The sequence below is a fragment of the Solanum pennellii genome, chromosome 3 (genome assembly GCF_001406875.1).
Source record: "Solanum pennellii chromosome 3, SPENNV200".
Lineage (NCBI taxonomy): Eukaryota > Viridiplantae > Streptophyta > Magnoliopsida > Solanales > Solanaceae > Solanum > Solanum pennellii.
In genome coordinates this window covers 45,390,700-45,408,105 of record NC_028639.1, presented here as the reverse complement: position 1 = coordinate 45,408,105, position 17,406 = coordinate 45,390,700, and positions in this window count along the sequence as shown.

Below are 17,406 nucleotides of genomic sequence, written 5' to 3'. Positions count from 1 at the left end.
AATTTCATCAAATCTATTAATAGCTGATCAAGATGTTGCTTAGACTTCACCTCGACCACTAAGGATTACTCGGAGTTGTTATGAACCACAAAACCACCATTTGGGGAATCTTCCAACCAAACACCCAATCTAGCAAACCTACGAACATCCTTCACTAGGTCTTTCTTGCCTTCTTATACATGAGAGACACTACCCTTGGTCATATTACTCAAAGCATCCGCAACTATATTGGCCTTGCCTAGGTTTTAAAGAACACTCATGTTTTAATCTTTCAGCAATTCCAACCATCTTCTTTGACAGAGATTCAACTCTTTTGGGTAAACGCATATTGAAAACCCATCTGGTCTGTGTACACATCCACATGAATTCCATACAAGTAATGCCTCCATATTTTCGAAGTAAACACTATGACCGCCAATCCATGCTCATTAGTGGATAATTCTTCTCATGCACCTTGAGTTTTCTAGAGGCATAGGCTACTTCCTTCCCATGTTGCATAAGAAAAAACCCCAAACCAACTCATGATGCATCACAATATACATTAAAACGCTTGGTACTCTCTAATAATGTCAAGACCATAGCGGAGGTAAGCAAATCTTTCAAAATTCGGAAGATTCTTTCACATGCCTCCTACCAATCAAATTTCACACTTTTTTTGGTCAAGGTAGTCAAAGGAGAAGCAGTGGACTCAAAACCAACCACAAACCTCCTATTGTACCCGGATAAGCCTAATAAACATTTAATGTCGATTGGAGTCAATGGTCTAGGCCAATTCAACCGCCTCAGTTTTCTTTCAATCTATTTGTATACCCTCACTAGGGATGATATGACCAAGAAATGCCACCGATCTCAACCAACCTCACAGTTGCTATACTTAGCAAATTATCACAACCGGAGAGCACCCCTAGAAGATATGACACTCTCCGAGTGCAACGCGGTATACTTGACCTCTCGGAGGTCTTGTACAAGCCATTTGACATCGTTCATTACATACATGTATAAAAAGTAGTGTAGAATTAAAACTTTTCACATAAATTATCTTAAAACATCTTTCATAATGAAGCGCTAAGTCTCAACATATGCGAATCTTAGACTCAATAATACTTGGCACACAACCCATACAATACGAATATAGAAATACTTAGTCTATTACTATAATTTGAAATAAAATAAATGTAACGACGATTATTCCCTCGAGTCAAGTGAGGACATATTTCAACTCGCTTGAAAGAATCCTAGATTCCATGATTTGCTTAAAAATGCTTCTTACCTTCCACCTACACGTTTAGATATAAAAAAATGTTTGGAATTAGTAAAAACAAATGTACTAAGTATGACTCAATGCACAAAACATGAGAATCTTAAATTTATGATAAACATTCTCTTTTTGATTAAAACATCATATTAAAAGTATAAGAACCACATTTAAGCACCAAACATCACATTTAGAACACCATACAAGTTATACCCAATTCATAACATTTTAGGTAACATTACAATGAACTTACCATAACATTATAGTAAGCCTTTCATTAAATTCATTCTAACTTCATATAGAACTCACATATCACAAATAGCATCAAGAATACATCAAAATATATCAACATAAGACCCTCCTACGGAAGGTGATTCTAAGTTTCACTTAAGTGAGGTTTGAAGCCACCGCTCATACAATACCTTAACACAAATCTAAGAGATCCTTTAGACTACCTAAGATAAGATCATTCTCACTTCACATAATAGAATATATATATATAACATTCTCTTACAAAATGTTATTAAAAGACTTTCTTAAGTTATGCAAGAAGACACTGCCTATACACCTTCTCCAAACTAACCTAAATAATCCTTAAGAACACCTAAGTTTAGTTCATGTCTACTTACTCAATTTACTTTCCCTACATAGAGTCATTCTTAAGACTTCCCTATGTATGACATGAAGTGACCATTCCTACGCCCCCTTTATGCCATAACTAAGCAAACCTTAAACTACTGTAGGTAAGTACTTATCCATTTACATGCTTTCTAACTTAAGCCTTTATCTTCATTAGTTCAATTAAGAGACATTTAACACATAAGGACATTCAAGTAATGGTCTTAGAGAAGGCATAGGGCACTCACACACTAATATCTTCAAAACCTAGTCGTGCAATGTCCATATAGTGTGCCATTCCACTACCTAAACTTCATAGTGCTTATCCAACACTAGCATGTATCCCACATGATGAGAATAGGAAATAACCGACATAGACCATGGTATCTAAGCAATGAATCTGGAGTCAACCCTACTCCGATAAAGGGTGTTCTACTTCCCAATGGAAGAACTAGGACACATCCCATGTAGGCACATGGTTAAGGAATATGAAGGGTTTGTTTGACCTCTAATGTCATTTTATCCTAGAGAAACTCCCCTAGTCATACTCACTCTGTGCTAGCCTTTTTTCTCATACAGTAATTCACACAAAGGATAATATCAAGAGGTTTGATATTTAGTTCATGATTCAATCACATTTCACCTTACCAAAGAGGGTTGACTAAGGCTACCTACAAGGGTTAACAGGATAACTCAATGACTTTCCTACGAATGATTTCATCTCGTTCCTTCCAATCAACCCTAAGTCCACCATTAACACAAGAAGGTTACCGTTACGGCTTTAAACTTCAAGGATATTATAACCTTCCAACTAGGTTGAAGGTTCCACATAAAGGACCTTCTTAACAATGTTCAAGTTCACATGCCAATCACACATACAAAACTAAGAATTTTTGGCATAATAAGTCAAAAACACATATTCACATTGTTTTATAAGGGAAACAAGTCTACCAAAACAAGACATACACATACTTCACATAAAGTATATCATTCTAGAATCACATTGGCATAACCAACATCATCTATAGGTCACCCTATTCACTAATATAATATCAACAATATAAGTATCACAAATATCATATAATCTATCAAGAAACATCATACTTCGACATCAAGTAATCCACATAATGACTACACTATAGTCTACTAGTGACACACATCATCAACTTGAAAAACTCATGCTTTTACTCCACATAAACACATTAGTCATCATGACATTTACAATATCTACATAATAAAATTATAACATGATAAATCCATAATACTTGAAGTAACACCGACGAGGCCACATCATTCACAATTCATAAAGTAATGCCGACAAGGCCTCATTAGTCACAAGTATAGCAGATAAGCACCGCCACAATAAGTGGACCATACAAGGAATCATCATCATTTCATAACTAGACGCCGCAATATAGAGAAATTTTGGTGAACATACCATTGATCGAATCCTCACAACTTCAATCCATAGCAAATTCACCCAACATAATATACAAAGGCCCTTAAAAATGACCATGATCAAATATTCAACCCCATAATTATAATATACAATGAATACAAGATAATTCAATATGAATATATGAATTTAGGGCAGCCAACTAACAATCTAGATGGATTCGTTCATAATTCAATAGCCCTAATAAAAGTACACAAGAATTCAAACGCATTAAGACATAATCAGTTCACCCATAAAGTATTCAAAACTAGAAGTGCATGGTTTGCATTGGTTCATGGATTTTTTATGTTAAAATCATCAAATTAACATCAATTCAATCATTATACAATGTTTCAAAAACTTTAGTGCAGGAACTCATGGCTAGATCACAGAATAGGAGACTTAATGTTTTGATTATCTTTGAAAAATCATAGGAATCGACTCCTTCAAGAAATATATTTCAAGGATAAGAACCATACCTTTATTGTGATAAAAATCCCACAATATTTATGGAGAAAACTTGAGAAAATCAGTCTTGTTCCTTGGAGCTTCAAACCTTCATCAATGGAAGTTTTGGAGAGAAGAATGGAGAGATTTTTTTGGCGCCGAAGGTTTTTCTTTTATTGGTGAGTTTAGGGGTATAAAAACAATTAATAAGCTTCGATAATTCATCCCTAAATTACCCAAAATACCCCTTCACTTATTAGACATTTTAAATAATTCAAATTTGACGTTAAAATGATGAAACAAAATCTGGGAGTTTACTGCGCATCGAGGATGCATTTTCAAAACTTGTTTCTGGAATATTTCAATACAGAATTGTTCGTTACAGACCCGCGTTGCTGGGAAAGATTTATTTCCACTCCGTGTTGGTTGCGCGTCGCGGAGCACTTCCATATCTTGGCTGCTTGGCAGTTTCGATGGCCCATGTTTGGGTCCTCCTTGGGGACCGTAGGCTGGTCCTCAAGGCGTCGTTCTCGGACGTTTTGACCCTTTACATGTCAGGATATGTTTAGGAACCATAGATACTTTCACCTTCAAACAATCCCTAAAAACTCAACTACAAAACACTATAACACACTAGTTTAACTTCGACTAGTTTTTGAACGTCTTGGACGTTTGATCTCCAAACTCTTCTAGACTTTTTACATTGTCTATAAACACTATTACTAACAATTTTAGGACTTTAAAACATCATGACAAAAGTATTAGGCTCTAGTTCAACCTGGCTCATTTTTAGAGGCGTTACACAAATAGTTGGTGTTCCTTTAAGACATGTGACAGAACTCTCAAATGACCTATATGATCACCCTCATTTTTTGAATACACCAAGATATCGTAAATGAAGACAATCACAATGGAAGATAGGTTTTTTCGGAACACCCTATTCAGTAGGTCCATAAAAGTCGTCGGGCATTTGTGATACCAAACGACATCAATAAGAACTCATAGCGCTTATATGTATTTTGAAATGTCGTTTTAGGTACATCCTCACCTCTCACCCTAAATTGGTGACACCCCGATCTCAAGTAAATCTTAGAAAAGTAACTAGCCCCTTTGAGTTGATCAAACATGTTAATTTTAGGGAGAGGATACTTGTTATTAATAGTGACTTTATTAAGTTGGATATAATCAATCGACATCCTAAGGGACCTATTCTTTTTCTTAACAAACAACACCGGTGTTAAGACCTGAAAGTAACCCCTAGAAAAAATTAGGACATTCTTGAGTTGGAACATGGCATACTTGACCTCTTGGAGGTCTTGTAAAATCAGTTTGACATCTTCATTGCATACATGTATGAAAAGTAGTGCGGAATTAAAACTTTTCACATGAAATATGTCAATCTTAGACTCAAGAATACTTGGGACACGGCCCATGCAATACTAATATAGAAATACTTAGTCTTTTACAATACTTTGAGTTTAAAGAAACCTAAAGATAGTTATATCCTCGATTCAAGTGAGTACATACTCCAAATTTTCTTGAACGATAACTACATTCCAAGATTGCTCAAAGATATTTCTCACCTGCTATACATACCTTTAGAGATAGACAAAGAGTATGAAATTAGCACAAATAGATGTACTATGTATGACTTAGTACCAAATATCTCAAATATCATCAAGCATATGTCACAACATATAGACATGAGATCCTCTTATCAAATGTGATTTTAAGTCTCACTTAGGTGATTTATGACGCGACTGCCCACACAATACCTTCACACACACTTAAGAGCTCCGTTAGGATACTTAAGATAAGATCATTATCACTTCACATAATAGCATATATATATATATAACATTATCGTCCCAAAGGTTATGAAAAGACTACTTGAGTAATTAAAGAAGAGACCGCCCGTGCATCCTCTCCAAGCTTACCTAAATAATCCTTAACACTACCTATGGTTAGATCATGTCTACTTATTCAATTTACTTTCCCTATCTAGAGTCATTCTTAATACTTCCCTAGGTAAGACGTGAAATTACTATTCCCATGCCCCTTCATACCTTAACTAAGCAACACTTAACCTACTCTAGGTAAGTACTTAGACATTAACATAGTTTCCAACTTAATTCATTATATTTATTAGTTCATTAAAGGAAATTCATCACATATGGGAATTCATGTAATGGTCTTGGAGAAGACCTAGGGTACTCAAACACTAATATCTTCAAAACCTAGTCGTGCAATGTCTTGATAGCGTCCCATTCCACTACCTAAACTTCATAGTACTTATCCGACACTAGCATGTATCCCACATGATGAAAATAGGCCATAACCAACATAGACCATGGTTTCTAAGCATGGAATCCGGAGTCAACCCTACTCTGATAAAGGGTGTTCTACTTACCAATGGTATTACTTGGACAAATCCCATGTACACACATGTTTAAGGAATATGAAAGGTTTCTTTGTAATCTAGTCTCATCCTTAACTAGAGCTACTTGCCAAATGATACTCACTCGGTGCTAGCCTTTGTACTCATAGAGTAATTTACATAAAGGATCACATGAAGAGGTTCCATATCTAGTTCATAACCCAAACACATTTCACTTACCAAAGATGGTCTAGTAAGGATACCTACAATGGTCAAGAGGATAGCTCAATGAATTTCCTAAGGATTATTTTACTCCGTTCCAGCCAATCAACCCTAAGTCCACCATTCACACAAGAAGGATACCATTACGACTTTCAACGTCAAGGATATCATAACCTTCCATCTAGGTTGAAGGTTTCACATAAAGGACCTTCTTAACAATGTTCAAGGTCACATGCCAATCACACATCAAAGACTAAGATGCTTTAGANGAAGCTTTAGCATAGTAAGTGAATAACTCATATTCACATTATACTTGTATTAAGTAAGGGACACAAGTCTACTAAAACAAGGCACACACATACTTCATATATAGCACATAATCCTAGAGGCACATAGGGTCAACTAAGCATACTTACTAGTCATCCTACAAACATCTATATAATCATCACATAAGTCATCACAAATGTCATATAATATATAAAGAAAACATCATACTTAAAAATCAAGCAATCCTCATAATGACTATAGCATAGTCTACTAGACACTCACATCATCAACTAGAAGAAATCATGCTTTGACTCCACATAAACACATAAGTCCTCTTGGCATTCATAATGTCTAAACAATCAAGTTATTACATGATAAACCTATAATACATAAATTAATGCCAACGAGGCCACATCATTTACAATTCATAAAGTAATGCCGACGAGGCTAGATTAGTCACAAGTATAGCACATTAGCACCACCACCATAAGTGGACCATACCAAGAATAATCATCATTTAAGAACAAGACTACATAATATAGAGAAATTTAGGTCAACATACCATTAATCAAACCTTACAACTTCAATACATAGCCTATTCCTTCAACACAATATACCAAGGAATTTACCAAGGGCCATAGTTTACAATTCAACCCAATAATAACAATACATAATGAATCTAAGATTATTAAACAAGAATTCAAGATATTTGGCAGCCAACTAACAGTTATGGCATATTCATTCATAAATCAATAGCCCAAAATATTACATAAGAATTTAATAGCATTATAACATAATCAATTAACCCATAATGTAGTGAATACTAGAAGTGAATGGTTTGCATGGGTTCATAGATTTTTTGGGTTAGAATCATCAAATTAACATCAATTAAATCATAAAACAATGTTTCAAAACCTTTAATGCAAGAACCCATGGTTAGATCACAAAATACGAGAATTCATGTTTTGATCATCTTTAAAAGATCTTTGGAATTGACTCCTTGAAGAAAGATATATCAAGGATGAAGAACCATACCTTAATGGTGATGAAAATCCCACAAAATTGATGGAGAAAAATTGAGCAGATAAGTCTTCTTCCTTGGAGCTTCAAACCTTCATCAATGGAGGTGTCAAGGAGTATAATGGAGAGGTTTTGATTTGAGTTGAGGTTTTTGCTTTGATAAGTGTGTTAAGGGGTATAAAAAGACTCAATAACTATCAATAACTCATTACCAATTTAAAAAAAAACCCTGCACTTATATGACAATTTAACAGACTCAAATTTGACTTAAAAAGAACGCGACCAAATCATGGAGTTTACTGCACGTCGCGGAGGCATTTTCAAATCTTGTTTATAGAAAATTTCCAAACATAATAGTTCGTAACAACCCCGCAACATAGGGAAAGAAGTTTTCCCATTCAGTTCCAGCTGCGAGACGCACAGCCACTGCCAAATCATTGATGGCGCTGCAGCTTAGCAGTCCCATGATACGGTCCTCCTTGGGGACCCTTAGTCTAGTCTTCAGGGAGTCGTTCTCAGATGTTTCGACCATTTGCATGTAAGGATATGCGTTGCAACCATTAATACCAAATTTAACCTTCAAACCATCCCCTAAAATTCCACAACAAAACATCACAACACACTGGTTTAACTTAGACTAGTTTTTGAACGTCTTGGACGTTCTTGGACGTTTGACCTCCAAACACTTTCTATCCTTATATAGTGCCTATAAACACTAATATTAACCATTTTAGGAATTTAAACTATCATGACACAAGTGTTAGGCTCTGGTTCTACCGAGCTCATTTTCGGGGGTGTATAAACCCGAGCTCCCCATGATGAAATACTAGGTTGAATGAAAGACTTATATAACAAGTCTTTGAGTTTAATCTTTAACTTTTGCAAAAATGTGGCAGCCATCCAGTAAGGTGGGATTGAAATGGGATTCGTATCTAGTAATAAGTCAATACCAAAATCTATTTCTCGTTCAAGAGGAATTCGGGGCAGGTCATCCGGAAATTTACTCATTAAGGGGACCGACTCAATAAGAGGAATGTTGGACTCAAGATCATTCAATCTTACAATATGGTAAAGACACCCTTGCGAGAACATTTACAAGACTTAATACAAGGGATTATATGACCTCTAGGAATTGAGTTACTCCCCATCAACTCTAAGACGGGTTCATTAAGAAAATTGAATTTAACGACTCTTGTTCGACAATCAATACGTTTTGGTCCTCGTCGGGGTCCTTAGGGTGGTCCTCGGGGTGTCGTACCCAAACTTTTTGACCCTTAACATTTATATTATGATACTAGGGTCACCTATAATGTTATTAGACTCCAAAAAATATATAAAAACAAGTAAAACATACAAGGATGCACTAGCACGTCTAAAGACCAACTTTTGAACGTCTTCGTCGTTCTTGGAAGTTTTACCTTCAAACCACTTCAAATAAACTATATAAGATATAAACACTTTATTAACATTTTATTAACCTTCTGAGGTATGTGTGATGCTCTAGATACCTTATTCCATTTGTAGGGTAATCCCATTGTATCCGATATACCTCTTGAGATGTGTGTTCCTCGTTAGTAGAGAATGAGTTACTTAGTAGCAATATCGTTATTCCATAAATATTCGCCGGCATAGGTGTAGGTATTGTAAAATACATGTAAAGGATAAAGAGTATTACCCTACCTTAGACAAGTGGGGATCCCTCATCCGCTAGGAGTTAATACCCGTATTAGATATCTAGCTCTCATGGTTTATGTCCATTAAAGCTATCCCCCACGATTGAATATAAAGGAATTAAGTCTTATTAAGAGTATACTACTTAGGGTAGGTGGTGGTATGGGACGCTATCTATCCATTGCACATGTAGGCATTTGGAAGGAGTCTTGGTGTGTTCTTATATGAAGATGTATGAATAGGTCATTATATTATGTTAATAAAGTAATATGACTTTATGTGTAATGTTAAAGAAATCATGTTGATGTTATGTATTTTATGATGAATTATATGTATATGATGAATGTGAGGCGCCTAATGTCGCGACTCGCTAGCACTCCTTAGAAGTTAGGGAGAAACCTTAGGCCATGACTTGACCCTTTGTGGTATTTGACAAGCCCTTTAACTATCGTTCATCAAATAAGACATGAAAAGTTGTGTAGAATTAAAACATTTCACGAATAATTTAATAAAGGAAACATTTTTCATAAAATGCTAAAGAACACTCATCGTCAAAAGCCAATCATAAAGACACAACATAATATCACAAGGACACGACCCTTTACATTGAAAGAGAACAAATATTGTCTTAATAACAAAACTCAGAAACATAGACTATGTCCTCGATTGGATGAGGACTTACCAAATCTTGAGAGAGTAGATTTCCCAAGCTTCGCCTTCTAGACTTCTTCTTGCTTCAAAACCTATACTTATAGAGTATAGAAAAGTATGTGGTTAGTAGAAATAATGTACTAAGTATGGCATATGCAAAAACATGCAAAACGGGACATTTTAGTAAAAACACATTTTAATGCCAATTAAGTAAAACATTCATGAATATAGAAGTAAAACAACATAATAATCATCATTTAACACTTAGTGCAGAATTCCAAAACTTTTAGCAAAAAGGAGCATTTTATAATAAACCTCCAAATATTACAGTGAGTGAATTTTGACTTTACTTTGAACTATCCCGATCAAAAAATAGTGAACTTCAAAGGCCAAGAAAAGAGGAAGTGAACTCATTTCCGTAGGTGTTTCCCTAACAAAGGTTATCCTAAGACTCACCAAGGTAACACATGAAGAAAGTTCACCTACACCTCCTTCAATACAAATCAAAGTGATCCTCAAAACTACCCTTTTTATCTTACTCAGCTCGGGAGGACAAGCCCCACTCAATGACAAGACATTAGAAGAACACTCAAGCAACACACTAAGACTTCCCTTTTGAAATTCTTACTTAGTTCAATTAGTAGATAGCGTACCATACCAACAGCTACCCTATGTAGTACACTCTTTTAGAAGTCTTAGCACGAAGACTCCCCTTTTGGAAGGTCTACTTAGTTGAATGGATAGATAGCGTCCCATAAAACAACCTACCCTAAGTAGTTCGTTCTTTTAGGAGACATAGTTCATTCAGTTCATATAAGGCTCACCAAGACTCCCCTTTCAGAGTGCCTACCTAGTGCAATGGATAAATAGCATTGCATACCACTACCCGCCCTAATTAGTACACTCTTTTAGAATACTTAGCACTTTCATTAATTTTTTGGAGGTTAGCTTTACTGACATAGACCATGATATCTAGACAAAGAATCTTTATATTAACCCTGTCGAATGAGGAATCCTCAATTGCCTAGAATAAGGTCATTCTCTTAGCTTTTACATGTCTCTCCTAATAACTACACCTATTCGGGCGAATAGTTAAGGGATAAGGATATTGCTACTAAGTAACTCATTCTCTACGAATGAGAAGTACTCATCTCAAGAGGTACATTGGAATAGAACATCTCAACTCACGAAGTGTAACCACCCCCATCTTCATATCCCTGGGTGCTAGCTATACCTCCCCACGTATTCTAAACATTATAGAGTATAGGTTAAGGATAATTAGTGAACACTACATCTCAAATCACAAAGGTAATTCATCCTCCGACCTATCATTCAAAGATCTTAGGATGTAGTGAGATTGCTACTAAACACTTCATATCAACTCACGAAGAGTGTTCAACCCAAAACTCCTCTTTTGACTTAACTTAGCTTCATTCATTCATTCAAGTTTGAGTGTATTTACATGTGAGCGCAACTTGCACATAAACATTATTTCATTTATATTTAAATTTTATACATGCTTACACCTTCATTCATCACATCACACACTTTACATGCTTCACATAATAATATAATTCATTTAAGTTTACTCTCTAGCCTACTTCACATAATAGCTTCACAATAAAAAATTTAACAAGAATGACATCATTATGATCTTACGTCACACATAACAGGCCTTCATAGCCTTATTCACAATAAACAAGTGACTTCACATTCATACAATTCATGTAAACACCACCACAAGGAAGGTGGACAATACCATTCAAGAGCATTTCAAATTCAAAGCTAAACAACATAACCAACCTACATTTTTATCCAAGGTTCCATCACCTATAACATTTCATTACAATATAGTCCTTAGGAAAGTAGCTAAACAACCTTATAAACCATAGGAAACGAAAACTCAAAGACTACGACCTCATGTTCATTTAATCCATTCCTTAAGCAAAAATTTTATGAAAACCTTTAAAATATTTTCATTTATGTTTTAGCATATCATCAACTAACATTAGAAACAACAGTTTTTGAATGTTTAGAAACGTTTTCATGCAAGACCCATATTAGAGTTAAAGATAGAAGAAGTTAAGGGTTGAATACCCTTTTTGAAAATCCATTAAAAGCGACTCCTTCAATGGAAGAGAGTTCAAGGATGGATACCATACCTCAAATAGAAGAAAAAGCCACTAATTTTTATGAAGGAACGCGTCCAACCAGCCCTCCTGGTTTTTCCTTGAGTCTTAGCTCCTATGGTAACTTGAGAGAGTATTTCTTTAGAGTGAGCGTTTGAATATTTGAAGTGAGTGGTATTTTCTAGGTATAGGACTTAAAACTAATCTAATATAAATTTAAAGTCCTAAAAATATCATCCTAGGGTCATCACAGACTTGGGGTTATTTTACAAAACACCCCTAGCCAAAATACTGCACGTGCCAGCTTTTGCACGAGCCCATCAATGGATCCAACCAACGGGGCGTCCACTGAATGACGGCCCGTGCTGCATTGGCGTCATTTGGGTATGCAAGTGGAATGATGAGGATTGAACTCCCACACTAAGTCTTGACCTATGCCCCTAGATTATGGGGCATCGCCTTGACTACGGGAGGTAGGTTGCAAGGAGTCGATTGAGTAGTGGCTTGGTAGCTTGGATCCTATGTCTTGGGTCCTCTTGTAGGAACCCTCGTGGGTCCTAGGTGGGGTAGTACCTAAATGTTAAACCCATAGACATAGTCGTCTAGTTCTTAGGAACATCCCACATCTATTTAGAGCAAAAGGAACACATAGAACTCACACAACCACATGAAGACACACAAGCACTTTCTAAGACACACCTTCCAAACGTCATGGACAATCTTGGACGTTCGACCTCCAAACATAACCAAACTTCACACACTTCCTAAGGATGCTGACATAACTCATTTTAAAACAATATTATCTCACGAATTAATCACGAAGGACTAGTTCACCTTAGTTGTTTTGGGGCATTACACCTACTATATGGGAATTTCTAAGGGTCACTAGGGTGGAAATGGTAGCACGGGATGCTACTTTAATATTGAACTAATTGTAATATAGTGGGGCTATCTTGAAGGATGGTTCTCTATGTGAAGTTCCTAAGTATATGTATGTTTCCTCCACTGTCCTTAGTATTGAATGTTAATTTGTTGAAATGTAATGAACTACTTATATCCTTCGTAACCTTGAGGATCACTTAGGTACGTATTGAAGTGGTTGTATGGGCTGCCTCTTCATCTCTTACTTAAGTTAGTCTAAGGATAACTTTGTATAGGAAGGTTTATGTTATAAATTGTTTATTGTAAATGTGACTATATGTTGAGGTTTATGAGAATATTACTTCATATGATTCGTGGTTACTTATATGAGGCTTTGTAACTTGATTCATGAAGGTTTTTACAAAATAACATGACTTGTATGTTTCAACTAAAATGCCATCTTTTACATGTTTGTGCATAATGCCATACTTAGTACAATGTTTGTACTAACGTCATACAATTCTACATTCTATAAGTATAGGTGGAAGGTATGTGGAAGTTCAGAAAGGAAGGCTTGGGAAGTTAGCTCTCTCATGGTTTGGTATGCAATCATATTTCGAGGAGATAGTCTATGTTTCTTTAGTTTCTTCTTTTAAGACTTCTAAAGAATTATTATTTGTTTCTTTAAATATAAAGGGTCGTGTCCCTAAGATATTTAAGATGTGTCATTAAGTTTTCTTGTAATGATGAGACTTGTTCCTTAGTATTTTATAAAAGAGTTTCTTATATATTATTTTTTTGAAAAGGTTTTATCGTGCACTACCTTTCATATCATATGTAATGAATGATTTCTAAGAGTCTTGTACAAGACGTCCAAAAGGTCAAGTATGCTTTGTGACAACTCAAGAGTGCCCTCTTCTCCTAGGATGTAATTACGGGTTGTGACATTGATCTTAAAACATTCAACAAACATCAATTATATCATAAAACACTGGTTTAAACCTTTATATGCAAGAACCCATGGCTAGAATTTGAAATAGGAAATTTTATTTTTTGAACATCTTTGAAAAGATTTTGAAACTGGTTCCTTGATTGGAAGATAGTTAAGGATGAAACAACATACCTATAATTAAGATTACTCGTGATATTTATGCAGAATCAATTAAGAAATCCAATTCCAAGCTTCAACCTTGATCCTAGCTTCAATGGAGTCTACTATTTGATCCTGAGTTTTGATTTTGAATAATAAATTCTAATCTAGGTTTTAGGATTATAAAATAACATAAATACCTAAAAACACCTAAAATAACTTCCCATGACTTAATTAGGACGCTAGGTGAATTTCCCAAAAAGCCCTAAGCTTGGCTGAGACAGATGCAGAAAATTATAGGTGTCAATCGACGTTCACATCTACTTGTTGTTGACTGCACGTCTGTCCGTCCTGCATGACGGCGTTTTTGTCAGATACTAGCCATTAAAGGGCCTAAGCTTCCACGCCTAAGCGTGGAGCAACACCCCCAAATTGAAGGGCGTAGATTGATCAATGGGGCATCATTTGATCCTTGTCTTGGGACTTATTTTTGCAGCTTCTTGCCAAAGTTTGGATCCTCCTCAAGGACCCCTAGCGTGGTCCTTATGGAGTCTTGACAAAAATTTTCGACCCTAAATAGGTTCCTTTAGATGTTAGGGTCCTCTACTATACATGTAGACACCAAACAACAGGTAAAACATTCAAAGGCCCACTAGATCACACTAGCACACATCAAGACTAACTTCTAAACGTCTTGGTCGTTCTTTGAAGTTTCACTTCTAAGCTCTTCCAACTGGCTAATAATGCTATTATTCATAATTTTTACATCTTACCAACTCATGACAAACATGTTAGGCTCTAGTGTAACCTAGTTTGCTTTTACGGGTATTACAAATCACAATTCAATTATCATTTAAGCAAGATCACATGCAAGACCTACTTTATGGGATAAATTGAGATATTAAGGGGATAATGGGTTCTTCAAGGAATGACATTTAAAATAATCTCAAAAATAATGTTTGAAAATCAAATCATCATTAAAATTCCTTTGAAAATCACATGATAATGAACCCATGGTTAGATTGAATGTTAGAAATTTTGATCTCAGAATCACATTGGAAAATCTTTGATAGAACTCCTTAGATGAACGGTTATCCAAGGACAAAGGGTTACCATACCTTAATACAAGAAAATCCCACAAAATTTTGGAGAAGAAAGCACTTGGAATCCATCCCCTATATCGATCTCGAGCTTGATATCTAATGGAGTTCTAAAGAGAATCTTATATGGGAGAGAAAGATTTGATCTGAAGAATGAATTCTTATTTGGGGTGTCATATTTTTAACTAACTTAAAATACCCCAAAATAGGTAAAGTAATTGTCCGTCCTTCAATTGTAACATTGGGTGAATTTCCCAATTCATCCCTCACATAGGCATTTCTAGACGTTCAGTTGCAGGCTCAAATGACGGCCCCATGTTCGGACCGTGGATGGGTTGACGGGGTCGTACTGCATGTCGTGGTTTGTGACAAAGGCATCCAATTTGGGGTCTAGGATCCCACAACTAAGTGTGGAGCTACTCCCCCATTTAACAGCGCGTCTGTCAGTCTACTGGGTGTCGTCCAAGGTCGTGGTTTGACACTATTTTGGAAGCCTCTTGCAATCCTTTGAGTCCTCCTCAAGGACCCTTAGGTTGGTCCTTGGTGATGCATTCACAGACAATTAGACCCTCAACACGACCATCTACATACTAGGGTACGCCCCTATCATTTTAGACTCCAAAGAACACTTCAACACAAGGATAACATACAAAGCCACACAAGCACAAAATCCTCAAGTTTCGGGATGTCTTAGTCGTCCTTTGACATTTGACCTCATACCTCATCAAACAAACCATTAAAAGTTGTGACGTACCTTATAAATAACTTATAAACTCATAAGGAACATGTGAGGTTCTAGATTATCCTAGTTCATTTTTGAGGATCCTGACAATATCTACCACTTGGGAACATTCGTCCTCGATTGAAACTTAACACAATTTCAAACATTTTCAAGGAATCAATGACCCATGTATCAGGTCATAACATTCAACATAGTATAACATAATAGTCAATTCACAAAACATATAAGCAATACCAACTTCATACCATTATCCACTCAATCCAACACAACCAAGTAGAAACTTTATTCACTCTCTCCTAATGCATCAAACACAGGCATTTCTCGTTTTCATAGGAGAAACTCCCTTCTCCAAATCATGAAATGATATTTCCTTTTCATCTCACCAAAAGATCAATATGAAATAACCATTAAATCACATATAGGCTGGTTCAATCATTACAACTCAAGAGGAAAATAAGTAACTCATACTAAATGCACATATATCATTTGTAAGGTAGATCAACAAAATCTTTATCGCTTAGACATAATACCTTCAAGGATATACATAACATCACCATATTTATTTATGTTCAAGGAGGAATCCCCTTCGGCTTAACATACTCACTTGTCATCATAATGCCCATATACAAGCATTTAACAAAGGTCAAATCATTGTAAGAAGAAATTCTCAACTTCTAAGGAAGTATGCTCATACTCCCTTCCTCGTGAAATCATAATGGGAGATCACACCAAACACACTACAATATTAGGAATTTATTTTACAAAATTTCAGTTTCTTGCATAACAATATTTTTCATGAACATGCATCATTTGGGAAACTTATTACAATTCATAGGCAGACATAAATAATATTGTCTAGTCACACCATTTGTTATCAAGAGTGAGACTATATTAACATTTCCCAAATCACAAAAGTCAAACATTATTAAAGGGACTCATTTTTTTCTCATTTAAAGAAAGCTCACCACATCATTGTGGGGCCAAAGTACCCTTACATCAAAAGTGTAATCAAGCATGTTCAGCAAACCATCTCATGAAGTGAAATGCACATTTAGTATATCAAAATGCATAGCAACATGTGTAACATGGAATTTACCAAAATCCCTTATCATACAATAAGAATTCTTCAAAACATAAATAGCATAGTGTCATTTAAGGTATACATAATATTTGGAGAACATGCCACTTATATTTGTATCCAAGACTCCATAACATGGAGAAGCTACTAGGAACTCTTTGGTTTAAAGTTTGAGTAAGAATAGAAGGAAAAAATAAGGATATCAACAACCTTACTACTAAAATCATCATCCCCCACATAGGATAAATTCACTCAACCATAAGAACTCTAACTTATCCACCCTTCTAATCGAGCACCACATACCCCTTTATAATATCATAGTCATAACCCACTTAATATTTATGCACATCTCAGGACATTATGCAAGTCAACACTAGCAATAATATCATAAATGAAACAATAGTCAACATTGCATATTTAGAGTTCATTTCTTCAAGACATCA